General features: G+C 45.8%; 1 long non-coding RNA gene across 2 annotated transcripts in view; it reads right to left on the bottom strand.

Annotated features, from left to right (window-relative positions):
* Positions 1–682: 682 nt before the first annotated feature.
* The window catches only part of LOC139705755 (uncharacterized), a 31918-nt gene continuing 15286 nt past the window's right edge, over positions 683–17314 (bottom strand). Inside the window, exon 3 of one of the 2 annotated variants that reach the window (XR_011707564.1) lies at positions 683–1291. This is a non-coding gene — a long non-coding RNA (uncharacterized lncRNA). Of the gene's footprint in view, positions 1292–6254; positions 6441–17314 lie in introns of those variants that run through there. The other variant, XR_011707565.1, reaches the window with a different exon arrangement.

Here is a 17314-nt window from a genome sequence, read left to right as displayed (position 1 = left end):
CATTTGAGGGAGTGGTGGAAAGGGATAAGTAATGGTTAGTGTGGAGATGATTATTTTGACGTGAAGGCAAATACCAGTCTGCCTTCATTCATCTGCAGTGTTTAGCATTATTGTAATTCCAGCCACTCCAGAGGCTGAGGCAGGAGGATTGCAAGTTCAAGGATGGAAACTATCCTTATGCCTCCGAGTCTGAGCTATCTGTCTTATTAGAAAACTTATGGGTGTTCTGGCTGTTCAGGAAACATCCCTTCTCCCCCTAGATTGTGACCTGTGCTTCAACTCCTGTATGACTGGGTGGCGTCTTTGGAAATTTACATTATTTGCATAGTATACTATACTTAGCATTTCCCTTAGGTCCTGGATATTTTGCTCAATTTAGATGCAGCCTGCTCTTTCTTGCAAAAGGGTCTTGCAAAGTTGCTTAGGGCCTCACTATGTTGCTGAGGCTAGTTTTGAATTTGCACTCCTCTAGCCTCAGCCTCCTTAGCCATTGGATTACACACATGTGCCATCGCACCTGGCTCTTTCCCTGCTACTGTATGTGACAGTTTGTCTTAAGGTTTTTCATGTCAGTAAATGGAAACATAAATAACTTAAAAAAACATTTGTAGAACATTTTCTTTCTTTCTTTTCTTTTCTTTTCTTTTTTTTTAGTTTTGATGGACATAGTACCTTTATTTTATTTATTCATTTCTATGTGGTGCTGAGAATGGAACCCAGTGCCCCATACATGCGACACGAACGCTCCTCCACTGAGCCACAATTCCAGCCCTGGAACATTTTCGATATTCCCAAAAGTTGAGACATTGTGCTTTTGCCACTTTTCCCCTCTTCAATAGTTATTCATGCATGGCCAGCAAAACCATTGCATTAAATGTTCTCTTATGTATCTCTCAAAGCTAAATCTTCTTAAATATTCAAGACTATCAACAGTAATCATTATTATTGTCACACTGGTGGTGTTTGGATTTCCTTAGTTGTCTCAAAACATGAAAAGTTTGTTTGCCTCATGGTCTAAATAACTTCCCAAAGGCTGAGTGATATTTTGTTTGGATGCACTCTAATTTACTCCACCGTATGGAGGGAGTGGTGGTGCCAGAAGTGTACCATTAGTGTGCTGAAACTTATCTCTTAGGGGGAGGACCCTTCGACCTTGAGGGTGGAGTCCACACCCCAGGATATGGATGTGGCTATGTAAAGGAGGTCCAAAGTGATTCTCCCTTTTGTGAGGAGCCTGCAGGAAGGTGTCTTAAGCAATTTGGAAGCAGTCTTCAATCTCCAACTTTTACACCTGCAAAACGGTAAGAAATAAACGGTTGTTTGTAAGAAAGAGATGCAATGAGGTTCTGTTTTAGAAGCCTGAATAAGCCAATGCACAGATATTGCCTCATACTAGTCTGCTGTTGTTTGTTTAAACTATTTTTGCTAATGGGGATTGAGCCTAGGACTACTTTATCGCTGAGCTACATCTCCAGCACATTTTTTAAAAAATAGTTTTTAATTGCCAATGAACCTTATTTTATTTGTTTATATATGGTGCTGAGAATTGAACTCCTTGTCTCACACATGGTAGGCAAGCGCTCTACCACTGAGCCACAACCCCAGCCCCGCTTTTTACTTTTAAAGACAATGTCTCCCTCAGTTGCTGAAGCTGGCCTCAAACTGGGATTCCTCCTTCCTCAGTTTGCAGAGTTGTTGGGATTAAAGGAGTGTACCTCTGTAACCGGATGGACATTCATTCAGTTGTGTGTGCGTGCATGCGGGTGTGTGTGTGTTTGATACTGTGGATTCAACCAAGAGGAGTTTCACCATTAAGCCACATTCATGTGGTTTTTTTTGTTTGTTTGTTTGGTTGTTGTTGTTGTTTTTTTACTAAGGATTGAATCCAGGGCGCTTAAGCACTGAGCCACATCCCCAGCCCTTTTAAAATATTTTATTTAGAGATAGGGTCTCACTGAGTTGCTTATTTAGTGACTTGCTAAGTTGTTGAGGCTGGCTTTGAACTCACAATCCTCCTGCCTCCCCTCCAGAGCCTCTGGGATTACAGGTGTGCACCACCTTGCCTGGTTCAGCCATGACAATTTTTATTGCTTATTTTGGCAAAAGGTCTGAATTCCCAGGCTGCTCTCTAACTTTCATTCCTCCTGCCTTTGTGCCTTAGTTCCCTCTCAGTGACTGAGAGGGGATTACAGATGGTCACCTCTGGGCCTTGCTCTCATGTTTTCTAATGAATACTTTTCCTTTTAAAGTATTTATGATAATCAATGGTAATCTTATGTATAGTAAGTTGTATTGGTGATTGGTGCTGGTAGTAATGTTTCCACAGGAGTGTCACTATTGTACATATATCTTTTGTTTGTTTGTTTGGGGACCTATCCTTTTGTTTGTGAACTGCTTTATTTTTTTTTTCTTATTATTATTTTTTTTCTGGAACTAGGAATTGGACCCAGGGGTGATCTACGACTGGGCTTTATCCCTGGCCCTTTTTATTTTTTATTTAGAAGCAGGCTAGCCTGCAATTTTTCATCCTACTGCCTCACCTCCGAAGTAGAGCTATTTCATATTTGTTGTTGTTGTTTGTTTTCTTTTTCTGGAAGAGGGTCTTCTTATGTTTGTCCAGGCCTGCCTTAAAGTTTGGGGCTCAAGTTGTCCTCCTGTCTCAGCTTTCTGAGCAGCTGGGATTACAGGCTTGTACCGTCTGGGTCCAGGATTAGGTGATTGTCTTTTGTTTTCCTTTTGATTTTCATCCAAATAGAGATTTGACTCCAGCTGGGTGAAGTTTTTCATCATGTTTTGCAGTTTTATAACTGTAGAGTTTGCTTCAGAGTTTATTCCTAGATGTTATATATTTTTAACCATTGCTTATTTCTGTGCTGAGGGTCTAGGGTGAATGTTGAGTATGTGTGGAGGCCCTGGGTTTAATGTATAGCGTTTACGTGGCACGGTGGTGCCAACCACCTCCGCATCCCTAATAAGTTTTTCCCCATTATGTTCTAACTGGTTATTATTGTTTATAAAGATATTTGTTTTCTAGTATTCTTATAACTTAAAGAATGTCTTTTAATATTTTTTGACATTATAGATGAACACAATACCTTTATTTTGTTTGTGTATTGTTTTATTTGGTGCTGAGGATCGGACCCAGTGCCTCAAGCATGCTAGGCAAGCACTCTACCACAGAGCTACAGCCCCAGCCCACTTAAACTATTTAATGAATGACATAATCTATGTACTCTGTTTTTGGCAGGACTGGGGATTGAATTTAGAGCTGCACTCATGGACCAACATCCTCTTTTTCTTTCTTTTTTTTTTTTTTTCCTGTTGGGAATTTAGGGGTTGAACCCATTTATTCTCTGTCACTGATCTATATTCAAATCCTTTTTGCTTTCTGTTTTAAGACAGTGTCTCCCGCAGTTGCTGAGACAGGCTTCAAACTTTGATTCCTCCTTCCTCAGTTTGCAGAATTGCTAGAAAGGTGTGTACCTCATTAACAAGTTGGACATTCATTCTTGTGTGTGGTGTGTGTGTGTGTGTGTGTGTGTGTGTGTGTGTGTGTTTGATACTGGGGTTTGAATCCACTGAGCTACAGCCTTTGAGTTTTTTGTTTTGTTTTGTACAGGGGATTGAACCCCGGGGTGCTTAAGCACTGAACCACATCGCCAGCCCTTTTTAAGTATTTTTTTACAGACAGGGTCTCACTGATTTGCTTACTGACTCATTAAATTGGTGAAACTGGCTTTGAACTGTCAATCCTCCTGCCTCAGCTTCTGGAGTCACTGAGACTATAGGTTTCCACTACCTCACTTGACTTGGCCATGGCAGATTTTATTGCTTATTTTGGCACAAGGCCTAAATTGCCCAGGCTGTTCACTAATTTTCTTTCTTCCTTCCTTATTCCCTCAGTGACTGAGAGGGAATTACATATGGTTACCACTTTCATGTTTTTTATTTGTTTTTTAATATTTTTTTTATTTGTCAATGGACCTTTATTTTATTTATTTATTTATATGTGGTGCTGAGAATCGAACCCAGTGCCCCTACCTGCCAGGCAAGCTCACTACCACTGAGCCACAACCTCAGCCTTCTCATGTTTTTTAATTAATACTTTTCAAGTGTTTATGATAATCAGTGGTAATCTTATGTATAATAAGATGTATTGGTGATATTTGCTGGTAGTAATGTTTTCACAGGAGTGTCACTATTGTGTCTATATCTTTGTTTGTTTGTTTTTGGTACTGGGGATTGAACCCAGAGGCAATTAACCACTGTATCACATCCTCAGCCAGTTTTTTATATTTTATTTAGAGATAGGGCCTTGGTGAGTTGCTTAGGGCCTTGCTAAGTTGCTGAGGCTGGGTTTGAACTTGCATTCCTCCTGCCTCAGCGTTCCATATTGCTGGGATTACAAGGCACTGCAGGCTTTCTATTTTTTTTAATGATTTTATAGAACTGTTTTAAGGGTTAGTAAGCAATTGGAGCTTTTATTTAAGCAAGGTATTAAAGCATTCAATAGAGACAGAGGGAGTAGGATTATAAAGAATGTGGAAATTTCATCATTAGCCCATGAGTATGTAAATTTTTCCTGTGAGATGAGTGCCTTCACAACACTCAGTTGTTTGGGTTTTCATAAAAGGCAGTGTGTATTCTTGATGTCTTAAACCCAAAAAGAGACTTCTAAAGTGCATATATAAGCCTTGTTCTGAGATGTAGACAGGTTCTAGTTGAACCATCATGATCTGAAATTGTCCGTCTTTAATTTACTAGGTGTAGATAGTAGAGATCTCCATACCTTAATTTGCTGAACTGGGGTTATATGGGTGCCCTACCAAGGAACTATAGCCCCAGTTATTTTAAACTTAATTTTGAGACAGGATATCACTAAGTTTCCTAGCTGGCCTCAAACTTGTGATCCTCCTGCCTCGGACTCCCAAGTCACTGGGATTCCATGCACATACCTCCATACCTGGCTTCCAACTTATTGTTTTATGTATACCATTCATTTAAAATTTGGTAGTTTTGCTGGGTGTAGTGGTGCATGCCAATAATTTCAGAAGCTCAGGAGGCTGAAGCAGGAAGATCACGACTTCAAAACCAGCCTCTGCAACTTAGTAAGGTCCTAAACAACTCAAAACCCCATCTCAAAATAAAACACAAAGTAGGGCTGGGAATGTGGGTCAGTAATTGAGTTACTCTGGGTTTAATTCCTGGTACCTAAATAAATAAGTAAATAAAAATTTCTAGTTTGTTATGATATAAAATAGTTTCCAAATTTCAAAATGAAAATAATAATAATAATAATTTATTCACTTACCTTTATATACTTACTGGTCAAAAAAAACACAACCAATTATGCCATCATCCTAAGGTACTGAGTAGTGCATATATCACGATTTATAGTAAGAACAGGTTTATGCTACTCAACTAATTTGAACGAAGTGTTTGTGATAATGGCACAGAATTCTTATACTTTGTATCACTTTGCCACTTTCAGAAATTCTTCCCGGCTCATCAAAGGTGAAAATACAGTGGAATATTGAGAATGAAGAAGAATGCTATGCAATTTCCTTTCTCTATACTTTCATTAAAATTAAAGTTAAAATTTGAACTTTGTTTAACCATTCACCTCTCTGCATTGTGAAATCCTGCTGACTGCCATTTGTTGTGTATGACAGAAATGAGGAGATGATTTAATGAATCAGAGTTTATTGAAATACAATGAGAATTGTTGTGTAGGTTTACAATGCTCAGAAGGGAGAGAATAATGTAAAAAAAAAAACCTCATAGAATACACCATGTAGATGAAGTACTTTAACTACATAGTAGGGTTTCCAAAATTCTTAAAGTCCACTTGTTCAATTAATATGGAAACAGACCCTGTGAAAAGTCAAGTCTCATTGAAGCTGAGGTTTTCCTGTACAGGAGCAGTACTTGGAGAAGCCGGCTTGACCATCTCGGTGGACAGTCACGATAACAGATAAGGTCTCTTATTGCTAGTTGGTAGCAGGTGGTATTGGTGGGTGATTAATTTGCAGCTGATGAGGCTTTGCCTTGTCACTTCTTGGCTCTAGAGAACTGTCATGGGCTTTCACATGACAGTGTGGCTCTACCTTAACCTAAACTCTCAAGGTGTCTGTAAAACTCTTGAGTTAGGATCTTTTCTGAAGTTCAGTAGTTTAGATCAGTAGCTGACACGTGGGAAGTCTGATGGGACATATGAGGTCTGGCAACACATCATGCTGTAGCAAGGAGGAAACACACTTCAAAAACATCAAACTTTAGAAGTATTTAGAATCATTTCATAGTTACATAACACACAGTCCAACACCAAAACCAAGCCACCCTCTGCTCTGGTTCCAGGCTCAACCCATGGACAGGTGGACACACGGTATCATTATTCCAAGCCTTTGTACATTCTGGAGTCTGAAAAGGCTATCCCGGAACTATAAGGAAAAAGTGGGTAGAGAGAATGAGTTCTTAGATGAAGAACCCGACTGGTCTGGTGGCCCATGCCTGTAATTCTAGTGACTTGGAAGGCTTAAGCAGCAGGGTCGCAAGTTGGAAGCAAGCCTCAGCAACTTACAAACGCTGTTTCCAAAAAAAATGGCTACAGGTGTTACTCCATGATAGAGTGACCCTGGGTTCTATCCCCAGCACTGCCTTCACCACCTCCCTCCACCTCCAAAAAGCCTGTTTGCTCTTGCCAACAGGGCTGTGGGGTTCAGAAATAGACAAAGCACTCACACCGGGTTCCCTTTGATCACAGCCACTCTTTTTTTTTTTTTACATTTATTTTTTAGTTGTAGTTGTCAATACATTTATTTTATTTATTTATTTTTATGTGGTGCTGAGGATCAAACCCAGGGCCTTGCACGTGCTAGGCAAGTGCTCTACCACTGAGCCACAACCCCAGCAACCCCCACTCCACTCTTTACAAGGTTGGCCTCCTTCTCCACACCTCTTCAAAAATCTTTTCCAAGGACTTTATCTTACCCCCAAAGTTTGTAATACTGATTAAAATTACATTCATTGTGACATCTTGTTTTCAAAATTAATGGTTTTTTGACCCAAGCAGGGCATGTGTTCACTCCAGTCACCACATGTGCCCCTTATTGAAGTTTGACTCTGCGTATTTTTTATGTTGCTTGTTCCTGAGGACTTGAACTTTTTATGTATGTTGTGAAAGGGACTTTTTTTTTTGGTGGTGGTGGGGATTGAACCCAGTGTGGTGTGTATGCATGGCAAGCACTCTATCAACTGAGCTATATCCCCAGCCCTGAAAGGGACTTTTATACGAGGTTATTGCTGATTCAGTGATTTTTCTAATGATTTTCATGAGAATGAGGAATGAGGAATTTTCTCTCTCTCTCTCTTTCTTTCTTTTCTACTTTGTGTAATTGGTTCAGGTATCATCAGGTAGTAGAAATGTTTTTCAGCACTCCTGTCTGGTTCCTGAGTGCTTTTGATCTTTAGCTCGTAGCCATGAGGCTGGTTATAGAATTCAGTTGTACATGTGTTAAAGTCTTATTCAGGTCAAGTGGGTGTTGACCTTATAAAATATGTTCCTGAGGCTGTGAGGTTAGATTCAGGTTCCTAATGTTTACATTTGTGGTCTTGTCTCTAGCTGGAAATGTGGCCTCTTTTATTTATTTATTTATTTTAGGTACTGAAGATTTGAATCCAGTGATGCTTAACTACTGACTCACCTACCCAACACTTTTTAATATTTTACATAGAGATGGGGGTCTCATTAAATTGTATAGGACCTCTATAAGTTGCTGAGGCTGGCATTGAACTCATAATCCTCCTGCCTTAGCTTCCTGAGCTGCTGGAATTTCAGATAGGAGCCACCATTCTCAGCCTGAGGCATTATTTTCAGGTTTTTGCGTCACTATTAGACTTTTTAAAACCTCTGCCATTGTTGTTGTTGCTGTTTGAGAGATCCACACAACCCAACCATGGCATTTTTCTCTGTACTTGAACTTTATTTCATTTAGTCAATGACTACCTGTGAGTCAAATTTGGCCTACCACATGTTTTTCTAAGTAAGGTTTTATTGGAACAGTCATGATTGCTTTCTTGGCACAGGAGCACAGTTAAGTAATGGTGCAGACTGGATGACCCACAAGGCAGAATTATTTACTGGTTGGCCCTCCAAGGATGCATTTTCTAGTCTGTGTATCCCTATATCCTTCACCTCCTCTGGACAAGGCTTGTGGCCTGTGTTAGTCATGTTTTTGTCACTAAGAACAAAATACATGACAAGAACAACTTAAAGGACTAAAATTTTATTTGGGCTCGTAGTTTTAGAGGTTTAGTCCATGGTGGACATACTCCATTGCTCAGGGCCCAAAATGAGGCAGAATGTCATGGTGGAAGGTCATGATGGAGGAGTGCTGCCCCATTGTTGTTGGCCAGGAGACAGAAAGGGGAAGGGGAAGAGGCCACAGGGAATATGGGCCCATTCAGGAAAGGTACCCAGTGACCCACTTCCCCACCTGCTTATGATTCCTACCCACTTATTCTATTCAAAATAAGGTGAACTGATTTAGGTCACAGCTCTAAGTCTAATCATTTCACCTTTGAATAGTTCTGCATTAACAGTTTTTCAGGACACTTCATGTCCAAATCATAACATGATCCTTTTCAATCTAGACTGCAGGGCCCTTGCTTCAGTAGTTTCCTTACCAGGAAAAATGCTGCCCTTAAAAGGGTATACTCTCTAGTGGGGGAGAGATTGGCAATAGGAAATAAATTAGTAGATGGTGCAGTAAGTTGCAAAGTGATTGAGCAGAGGGTTGAGAGGAAGCAGTGGGATAGCACAGTGGACACTGAGGTTCTTCCCAGGCCTGGCATCCATGAGCTCTTCCATTTGTCCTTCAGCTTTGACCCTTCAAGTGAAACTGGACTTTTCACACCTCCCTCCTTCACCTCCCCAGCTGCAGCCAGTGCCCTTCTTGGTCTCTACAAACTGTGAGTATTCAGGGGAAGAACCTACTGGACAAAGTCCTAGGGTGAGTGCAGCTGAAAATGCACACAGGGGTGTGTGGTTGGGGGTGGGGAGCTTCTGGAAGAGGGAATTGGAAGGGAAGTGTTGTTAGGTGGCCTGGCCCATGCAGATGCAACAAGGTGGACCCTCTTTCTGTGTCAGACCCCTTGGTGGGTCTCTTGGTAGTCTGTCTTGCTTTGGAGTTTGTATTTGACCTGTGGGCATTGACCACATGATATTGACATGGGAGTTATAAGAATTTTGGTCACTTGTGTGTTTTATAAAATGATAGAAATAATGGACCCACGTTAGGACTGTAATGGAAATTCAGTAGAAGTTATTTGTAAAGTCTGGCACATGGTTAAGTACCAGCAGCATTGGCCAAATGAAGTAAAATAGTTGTATTCCATATAGTTATCAGTGCTCAGGAACTTTGTTTTTATGCTTAACTGTTAGTAATAGTTGAGTTTTATCTTCTATAAGATGGAAAGGAATGATCAACTTTAATTTCCATTTACTATTCACTCAAATGGTTAAATATAGGTTTTTTAAAGAAAAATGAATATAAGATGTACTTAAGGAATACATTTGTTATTGGTTTATGTTAATGTTTTTAGCCATGTTTCCTTACTGGGAGGCACATTTATATTTTCAGTATAAAGATTTTATAGAAAAATAAGCCAAGTGCCTTTATCTTAAAATTAATTATAATTTCAGTTATGTATTTAAAAAATTAAAATACTTTTGTATTGGTACTTGTCGTCAAGTTCCTTTAGATTAAAGCCTCCAAGATATTAATTGTGAGGAACAGAGACTTAGGCAAGTGGTATATTTCTGGTGGTGTAACTAATAATTTTATTAAGTCAATATTTGTGGTTATATGATTGAGGTTTTATATATTTGCTAAATATTTTTTAAGAATAAGTTTAGGGCTAGGGTTGTGGCTCAGCAGCAGAGCGCTTGCCTATTATATGTGAGGCACTGGGTTCGATTCTCAGTACCACATATCAATAAATAAAATAAAGGTTCATTAACAACTAAAAAATAAAAATAAATAACAAAAGAATAATCTCACATGAAAAAAATATAAAGATGCTATGTTAGCTTTTCATGGCTGTGATCAAAATAACTGAACAAGAGCAATTTGGAGAAAGAAGAGTTTATTTTGGCTCATGGTTTCAGAGGACTCAGTCCATGGTCAGTTATCACCATTGATCTGGGACCCAAATGAGGCAGAATATCATGGCAGAAGGGTATGGCCAGGAAAGCTGCTCAGCTCTTGGCAGCAGGGAAGCAAGGTAGAGGAGGAAGGGGCCAAAGAAAAATACAGTCCTCAAGGAGGAACCCATAATGACCTACTTCCTCCATTCATGACCCATATGCCTATACTCTTCACCACCTCCCTGTGGTCCATTCAAATTATTAAGCCATCTATTAGATTGACCCACTGGTAAAGTCAGAACCTTCATGAACATTCACCTCTGAACATGGTGGCATTGCCTTAATCATGGGCTTTCCAGATTAAAAAAAAAAAAGTAACAGATTATATTATTGGTTCTAATTAGGATAATTTAGTGGTTATAACTGAGTTTCATGATGTAATTTGTTTCATGACTTTGTATTATCCAAATGCGTAGAGTATCAGAAGACTCATAAAGGGCAGGACATGAGGGAGGTTATTAGGGGCAAGGTTATAGCAGGGGCATTGATCCTATGAAGTTACCAGAATTGACATGTTCACTGTAGAGCAGTACATATCTGAGATGAGAAACAGCAAGTTCACTTGAATTTGTTCTGGTTTGGTAGCCCCATGTTTTTGGTGGAATTAGCAGACTAAGGCTCTAGGTCTTGTTTCGTTCTTGCCATTCTGGTGATTAAAACCATTTTTTTTTATTGCTTTTTCCTGAGGACTTGAACTTTTTTTGTATGTTGTGAAAGGGACTTTTTGCAAGCTAGGCAAGCAATCACATGAACAAACTGAGGTTTGAGAAGAAAGGAAGGGCCAGGTTGACCCATTCCTAACCAGTAAGCTCTCTGGGCACCTGATGTGTGAGAATCATGTGACTGAAATGAAGAGGAAGAAGCCCTTTCCATAATGAGGAGCTATACTGGTGGCCAACCCAGGATGTTCCTGCTTCAGATGGTAAGTCTCCTTCCCTCATATAGTGGTGGGGTGGGGTGGGGGTAGGGGGTTGACTAGGACTTTGGGTTTCCTGGGATTGGATTGTCAAGGTACTGCTGGGTTCCTGTCACACCTGGGGCTGAACAATGGGTCACAGTGGCAGAGCTGGAAACATCACAGGCAATCTAGCCCTTTAGCTCTACCATGCAAGTGTGAGAAATAGGGTTATGAGGAAAGGCGACAGGTGCACAGTAGGTATGAGTGCAGGAAATAAGATCCAGCTGGACAGTGCAAGTATGGGCATTGAAAATGGAGATGTGGTTGGGCAGTGCAAGAGTTGTGGCCTTTTTCGGAGGAAGCTGCAAATACTCCCTAAGGCTCCCTATGCCCCAGCCTCTCTTCCTTTTGTGTTACTGGCTCCTTACACCTAGATTTCTTGCTTTGGACCCTTGCTACATTTCTTTGCCGCAATCCCTGCACCAATCCTGTGCCCTTATCCCATTCCCATGTTTACTTCCTGGTCTTAACAACTTGACCTCACAAAATTACCATGCCATTGTGTACAACTTTCATGGCCATGGATTTGCATCCTTGCTCTCGGTGAAAAGACCCTTTCCTTAGGCCCATTGCCCCAATACTTGCATGGGCCACTTATTCTATATACTTGTCCAAGGTACAGACAGTCCTGACCCTTGTAAGGGACTCTTATCTCTGTTGCCCAGTCAAGTGAATGTTACTGACAAAACAAGACACAGTGTACCCCTTGCCTGGTTGCCATGTACTCTGTTGACACTTAGCCCTGATTCCCATCCACTGAGACCTTAGAGTGGGTGATGTTTTCATAGACCTCCTCCTACAGGATTCCTTCCTTTACCTCCCCCTGTTCTTTGCATTGGACCTCTACCCCTCCACCATGTCCTTCTGTATATGTCCTCTGTACAGATCACCTTGTGCTTGGTCCCTGGAACTGATTCCTCCTTTGAGGACATTGCTACAATCTACCCAACACATCTGGAGGCGAGCCCTTGCGTGGGCCTTCGGGTGTAATGCTCTAGAATCACCTTGGTCATCTCATCTGTTGGCCTGTCTAGCCCCTTGCTTAGATTCCTGTTTTGATCCTTAGCTGCCTGTCCATTTGCATGGAACTAATACATGCTACGTTGCTGGGCTCCTTATTTGGGTCCATTCTCTGAACCCTTGCAATACCATTCCTGTTCTGACATTGTGCCCTTCCAATGCCCTTCTCCCTACCCTAAAGCATGTAGGCCCATTTACATGATCCATATTTAAGAATAGCTCCTTCGCACTGGAAGAAGGAGAGATGGAGTCGAAAGTGCCATGTCTATTCCAGGGGCTTGTCCCAGGACATTAGCCCTGCCACTAGATGGGCCCTTGGACTTTCAAAAATTAGCCCTGTTCCCCTTGAGCAGGTCATTCTCTGGGTGTCCTTGATTGAAGCCCTGGTCACACATCTCAAACCACAACTCCCATTACCTGGGGGCTTCTTGCTTTGGCAGCCTCCTGTAGTCCCCTGTTTCCTTATCCTCCATCTGCCCTGGCCCTCTCCTATCTGTTTCCTCTTAACAAGGCCCTTGGACTTGCTCCCCAAGCCTGGCACCCAGCATGGACCTGGGCTTTAGCTTACCTCCCCCTACACCATCCCCTCCCCTCCCTTCCCTCCCTAGCCCTCTCCTTTCCCTTGAGCCCTGGCCCTGGCCCCCACACATGGCTCTCCATTGCAAGGCTCAGCTTCTTGCTTGAGCCTTGGTTGCCCTTCTGGAGGACCTTGTCCCTGTCCCATGATCTCAGGCCCCTTGCTTAAGCCCCCTCCTGTGTTTCCCCTCTGTTCCACTTGTGCTATGTATCCTTGCACTGCCCGCACCCTCCCCTCCCCTGCTTGCCCCTAGTCTGGGCTCCTTGATTGGGTCCTGCTTCTCCCCACACCCCCGTTCGGGACCTGTGTATCACCACACAGTGCCCTCCTTTGGCCTTTGTTTGTTCCAGGTCTGTTAGTGAGGATCTACTGCCCTGGTGCAGTGGAGTGGATGTGGCTGGCCTGTGAGCCCTGCAGGCTCCCTATGGGAAACACAGACCTTGCTCCTTGACTGGGCCCTCATTGGCTGCCTGAACACTGACATCAGGCAGTGGACGTGGGCCTTGCGCCTATTTCCCCTATGCGATGCCCTCCCTACCCGTCCCCCAAGCTCTGATCTTGCATGCTTCCCCCTATCCCAACCCAGCCTTCCCTAAGCCCGACCCTTCCCACTCCAGACCCCTAAAACCCTGACCCCGTTCCTCAGGTCGCGTGGCACGGAGTGGCATCCTGTCTGAGCTTGGGCCCACTTGCTTGGGACACCTACCACACTCCATTTGGTGCACATTGCACTGCCCGTCCGCTGTCTCCTTCTCCTAAGGCAGCCCCTTCCTCCCTGCCTGCTTTCCCCTTACGCGGTCTCCCTGCTCCTTGGGTCCCTCTAACTCCTAGGTCCGCTCAGTCCCTAGCCTGGGCTCCTTGCTTGGGTCCTGGCTCTCACCCTCTCCACACCCACCGTGACCCTGCGTCGAGCCCTCCATCCCCTCCTCCTGACCTCATCCCTTGCCAGGCCCCCGGCCCAGGATTCTCATCTGGGCCAGAGTGCCTATGGGAAACACAGCCCTGCCCCTCACCTGGGGCCCTTGCTCTCCCTGGCCCCTTGGTCCTGCTCCAGGGAACCCTAACACCTGGCAGTGGCCCTGGGCCTTGAGCTTGCCTGCTCCCTGCTGGATGCCCTGCCTTCCCTCCCCAGCCCTGTCCACTGTCCTGAGCCTATTCCCTGGCCTGGCTACTCACTTTAGCCTCTCTGGTGGCCCTTGATGCCCAGCGCGTCCCTGGGCGTTGACTGTGGGCCCCTTGCTTGGGCCGCTTCCCTGTTCCTCTTGGCTTCCCTGGATGGCAGTCCATAGTGCCGCCCGCTCCTGCTCTCCCTTGGCATGGGCCCTTCTCTAGGTCCCTCGCCTGGGCTCCTTGCTGGGGTCCTGGCCCCCACCCCAACAGCACCCATCCTCCAGCCCTACCTGCTGTGTCCTCCTTTGGTCCCTGCCAGGACCCCTTTCCTGATCCCTGTCCCAGGATGCTCACCCGGGCCAGGGGAGTGGCCCTGGCCTCCTGGCCTACCTGACTCCTTAGGGGAAAACGTAGCCCTGCCCCTTGCCTGGGCCCTGTGGCCTCCCTCATCCCGGGCCTTGCTCCCCAACTCTGACACCCTGCACTGGAACTGGGCCTAGATAAGCCTTCCTCCCCCTGATCCAATCACTCCCCTTTCTCCCCTCCTTCCCCTTCCCAGCCCTATTTTCATGCACCTTGGCACAGGCCTCAGCACTTGGCCTCCATTCCTGGGCCTGGCTCCTTGCTTGAGCCCCTGGCTGCCCTTCTCGAGGACCCTGTCCCTGTCCCTTGATTTCAGGCCCCTTTTCCCACCCCCCTGGTGTGCCTCCCTTCTGTTCACCTTGTGCTGTGGTATCCTGGTACTGCCCGGATCCTCCCCTCCCCCTGCCTCTCCCTAGCCTGGCCTCCTTGAATGTGTTTGGGTTTCCCACCAACCTCCCCACCAGCATTCCTGGACACAAGGTATACCCTCACAGTGCCCTTCTTTGGCCCTCATTTGGTCCAAGTCCTTCTCTGAGGATCTACTCCCCTGGGGCAGAGGAGTGGAGTTGGCTGGCTTCTGCACCCTGAATGCTCCCTATGGGAAACAGCCCTGCCCCTCACCAGGGTCCCCTTCACCACCAGAACCCTGACTCCTGGTAGTGGACGTGGGCCTTTTGCCTAACTTGCCCTGCGAGATTCCCTCCCTTCCCTCTTGCCTTGCATGCTACCCCTAACCCAACCCAGCCCTCTCTAACCCTTACCCTTTGTGCTCTAGTCCCTGGGCCTGTCTGCCTGCCTCAGCCCCTGACTGCGATCCTCAAGTCGGGTTTGACCTGGGGGCCCCTTGCTTGGGCACCCTAGCACGCTCCCCTTGGTGCCTGTTTAGCCGCACACTGTCTCCTGATCCTTGTTCTGTCCCTTCCTCCCCTTCCCTTTGCACTTTCCCCTAGCATGCGCGGGCCTCCTGCTCCTTGGGTCCCTCATCCTCAGTTGGTGGGTCGGTTTCTTGCCTGGGTCTGGGCTCTCACCTTCTCCGCATCATGACCCTATGTCCTGCCTTCCCATAGCCCTCCCTCCTTGCCAGGCCACCTTTATCTGGCCCTCCATTCTCATCTGGGCCAGAACTCTATGTGGGGAACAGAGCCCTGCCCCTGGATTGGTTTCCTTGCTCTCCCTGGGCCCTTGGTCTAGCTCCCGGAACCCAGACACCTGGCAGTGGCCCTCAGCCTGCCTCCCCCTGCCTTCCCTGCTCAGCCTTGTCCACTGTTCTAATCCCCTTGTCTTGGCCCTGGCCCTTGGCTCTGCATTCCCTAGCCTGGCTCCTCGCTTGAGCCTCTGGTGGCCCTTCTTGCTCCATTTCTGGGCTTTGTCTGAGGGCCCCTTGCTGGGGATGCTTCCCTGCTCACCTTGGCTTCCCTGTACCCAGTACCCTAGTGTCACCCGCCTTCCCAGCTCCGCCTTTCCCTGCTCTGGGCATGGGCCCTCCTCTAGGTCCCTAACCTGGGCTCCTTGCTGGGGTCCTGGCCCCCACCACCCATACCCATCCTCAGGCCCTTCAGGCTGTGCCCTCTTCCAGCCCTCCTGTCGTTCCTGTCCCTGCCAGGCCCCTTTTCCTGATCCCTTTCCCAGGATACTTAACCGGGCCAGGGGACTGGACCTGGCCTCTTGGCCCTGCGGGCTCCCTTTGGGAAAACGTTGCCCTGCCCCTTGCCTGGGTCCTTTGGCCTCCCTCAGCCCTGGCCCTGTTCTGGATCCCTGACACCTGACAGTGGACCTGGCCCTTGAACCTTCCTCCCCCTGTGCCAACCGCTCCCCTTTCCCCCCTCCCTTCCCTCCCCAGCTCTGTCTTTTTAAATGCACCCTGGCTCTGGCTCTTGCACTTGGCTCTCCATTCCTGGGGCTTGGCTCCTTGCTTGAGTCCTGGGCCGCCCTCTTGAGGACCCTGTCCATGTCCCTTGATTTTAGGTCCCTTTTTCCAGCCCCTGCCTGTGCCTCCCCTGTTCCCCTTGTGCTGTGGTATCCTGGCACTACCTGGACCCTTGCCACCCCCTGCTTCTCCCTAGCCTGGGCTCCTCGAATGGGTCCTCCTCTCCACCGACCCCCCCCATCTTTGGACACAAGGTATCCCCACACAGTACACTCCTTTGGTCCCATTCCCTCTCTGAGGATCTACTCAACTGGGGCAGAAGAGTGGAACTGGCTGGCCTCTGTGCCCTGAAGGTTCCCTATGGGAAACAGAGCCCTGCCCCTCGCCTGGGCCCCCTTGGCTGCCCGAACCCTGACACCTGGCAGTGGACGTAATCCCTGCGCTAACCTTGGCCTGTGTGATCCGGTCCCTTCCCTCCCTTGCCCTTTTCGCCTTGCATCCTACCCCTACCCCCAGCCCTTCCTAACCCTGACCCTTTGTGCTCCAGTCTGAGGTCCTCACTGCTTGCCTGAAACCCTGACAGAGTTCCTCCTGTCTCCTGGAGTCGCTTCATGTGGGGTATGACCTGGGGGCTTTGTGTCGGGTATGACCTGGAGCCCCTTGCTTGGGCCCCCTAGCGGACTCCCCTCGGTGCCCCTTGCGCTGACTGCTGTCTCCTTGTCCTTGCGGGGCCCCTTCCTCCCCTTCCCCTGGCGCTTTCCCCTGTGCCTCACCTCAAGTCAAAGCAGAGGAGCCAGCCAACCCTGGACTGAATCCTATGAAACCATGAGCCAAAATAAATTTTCTTCCTTCTAGTAGATTTTCTCAGGTATTTTGTCACAGCAACAAAAAGCAGACACAGTAGTTATATTTTTAAATTTCATGAGGAATCTTGATACTGTTTTCTATAATGGTTGGATTAATTTACATTTCGAATGAGTGCCAAGGTGGAAAATATGATTTTGAGATTCTTAATTATTCAATCAAAATGTTGTGGTGCTGAAGAGAGAAGTAGGAAAATCCTAACAGTAAAAATCTTCAGATTATTTTCAATGTTTTTCCCATTGCAGGAGAAAGCTTATAAACTATTTACCATGACACCTTCAAATAACATTGTTAATTATAACACTGTGTATTAAACAGTGTTGTGTTACATAGATCTCCTGCAGTTGG

Source organism: Marmota flaviventris, chromosome 1, assembly GCF_047511675.1.
Source record: "Marmota flaviventris isolate mMarFla1 chromosome 1, mMarFla1.hap1, whole genome shotgun sequence".
In the NCBI taxonomy this organism is placed as follows: Eukaryota; Metazoa; Chordata; class Mammalia; order Rodentia; family Sciuridae; genus Marmota; species Marmota flaviventris.
This window is presented reverse-complemented; position numbering and strand designations above follow the sequence as displayed.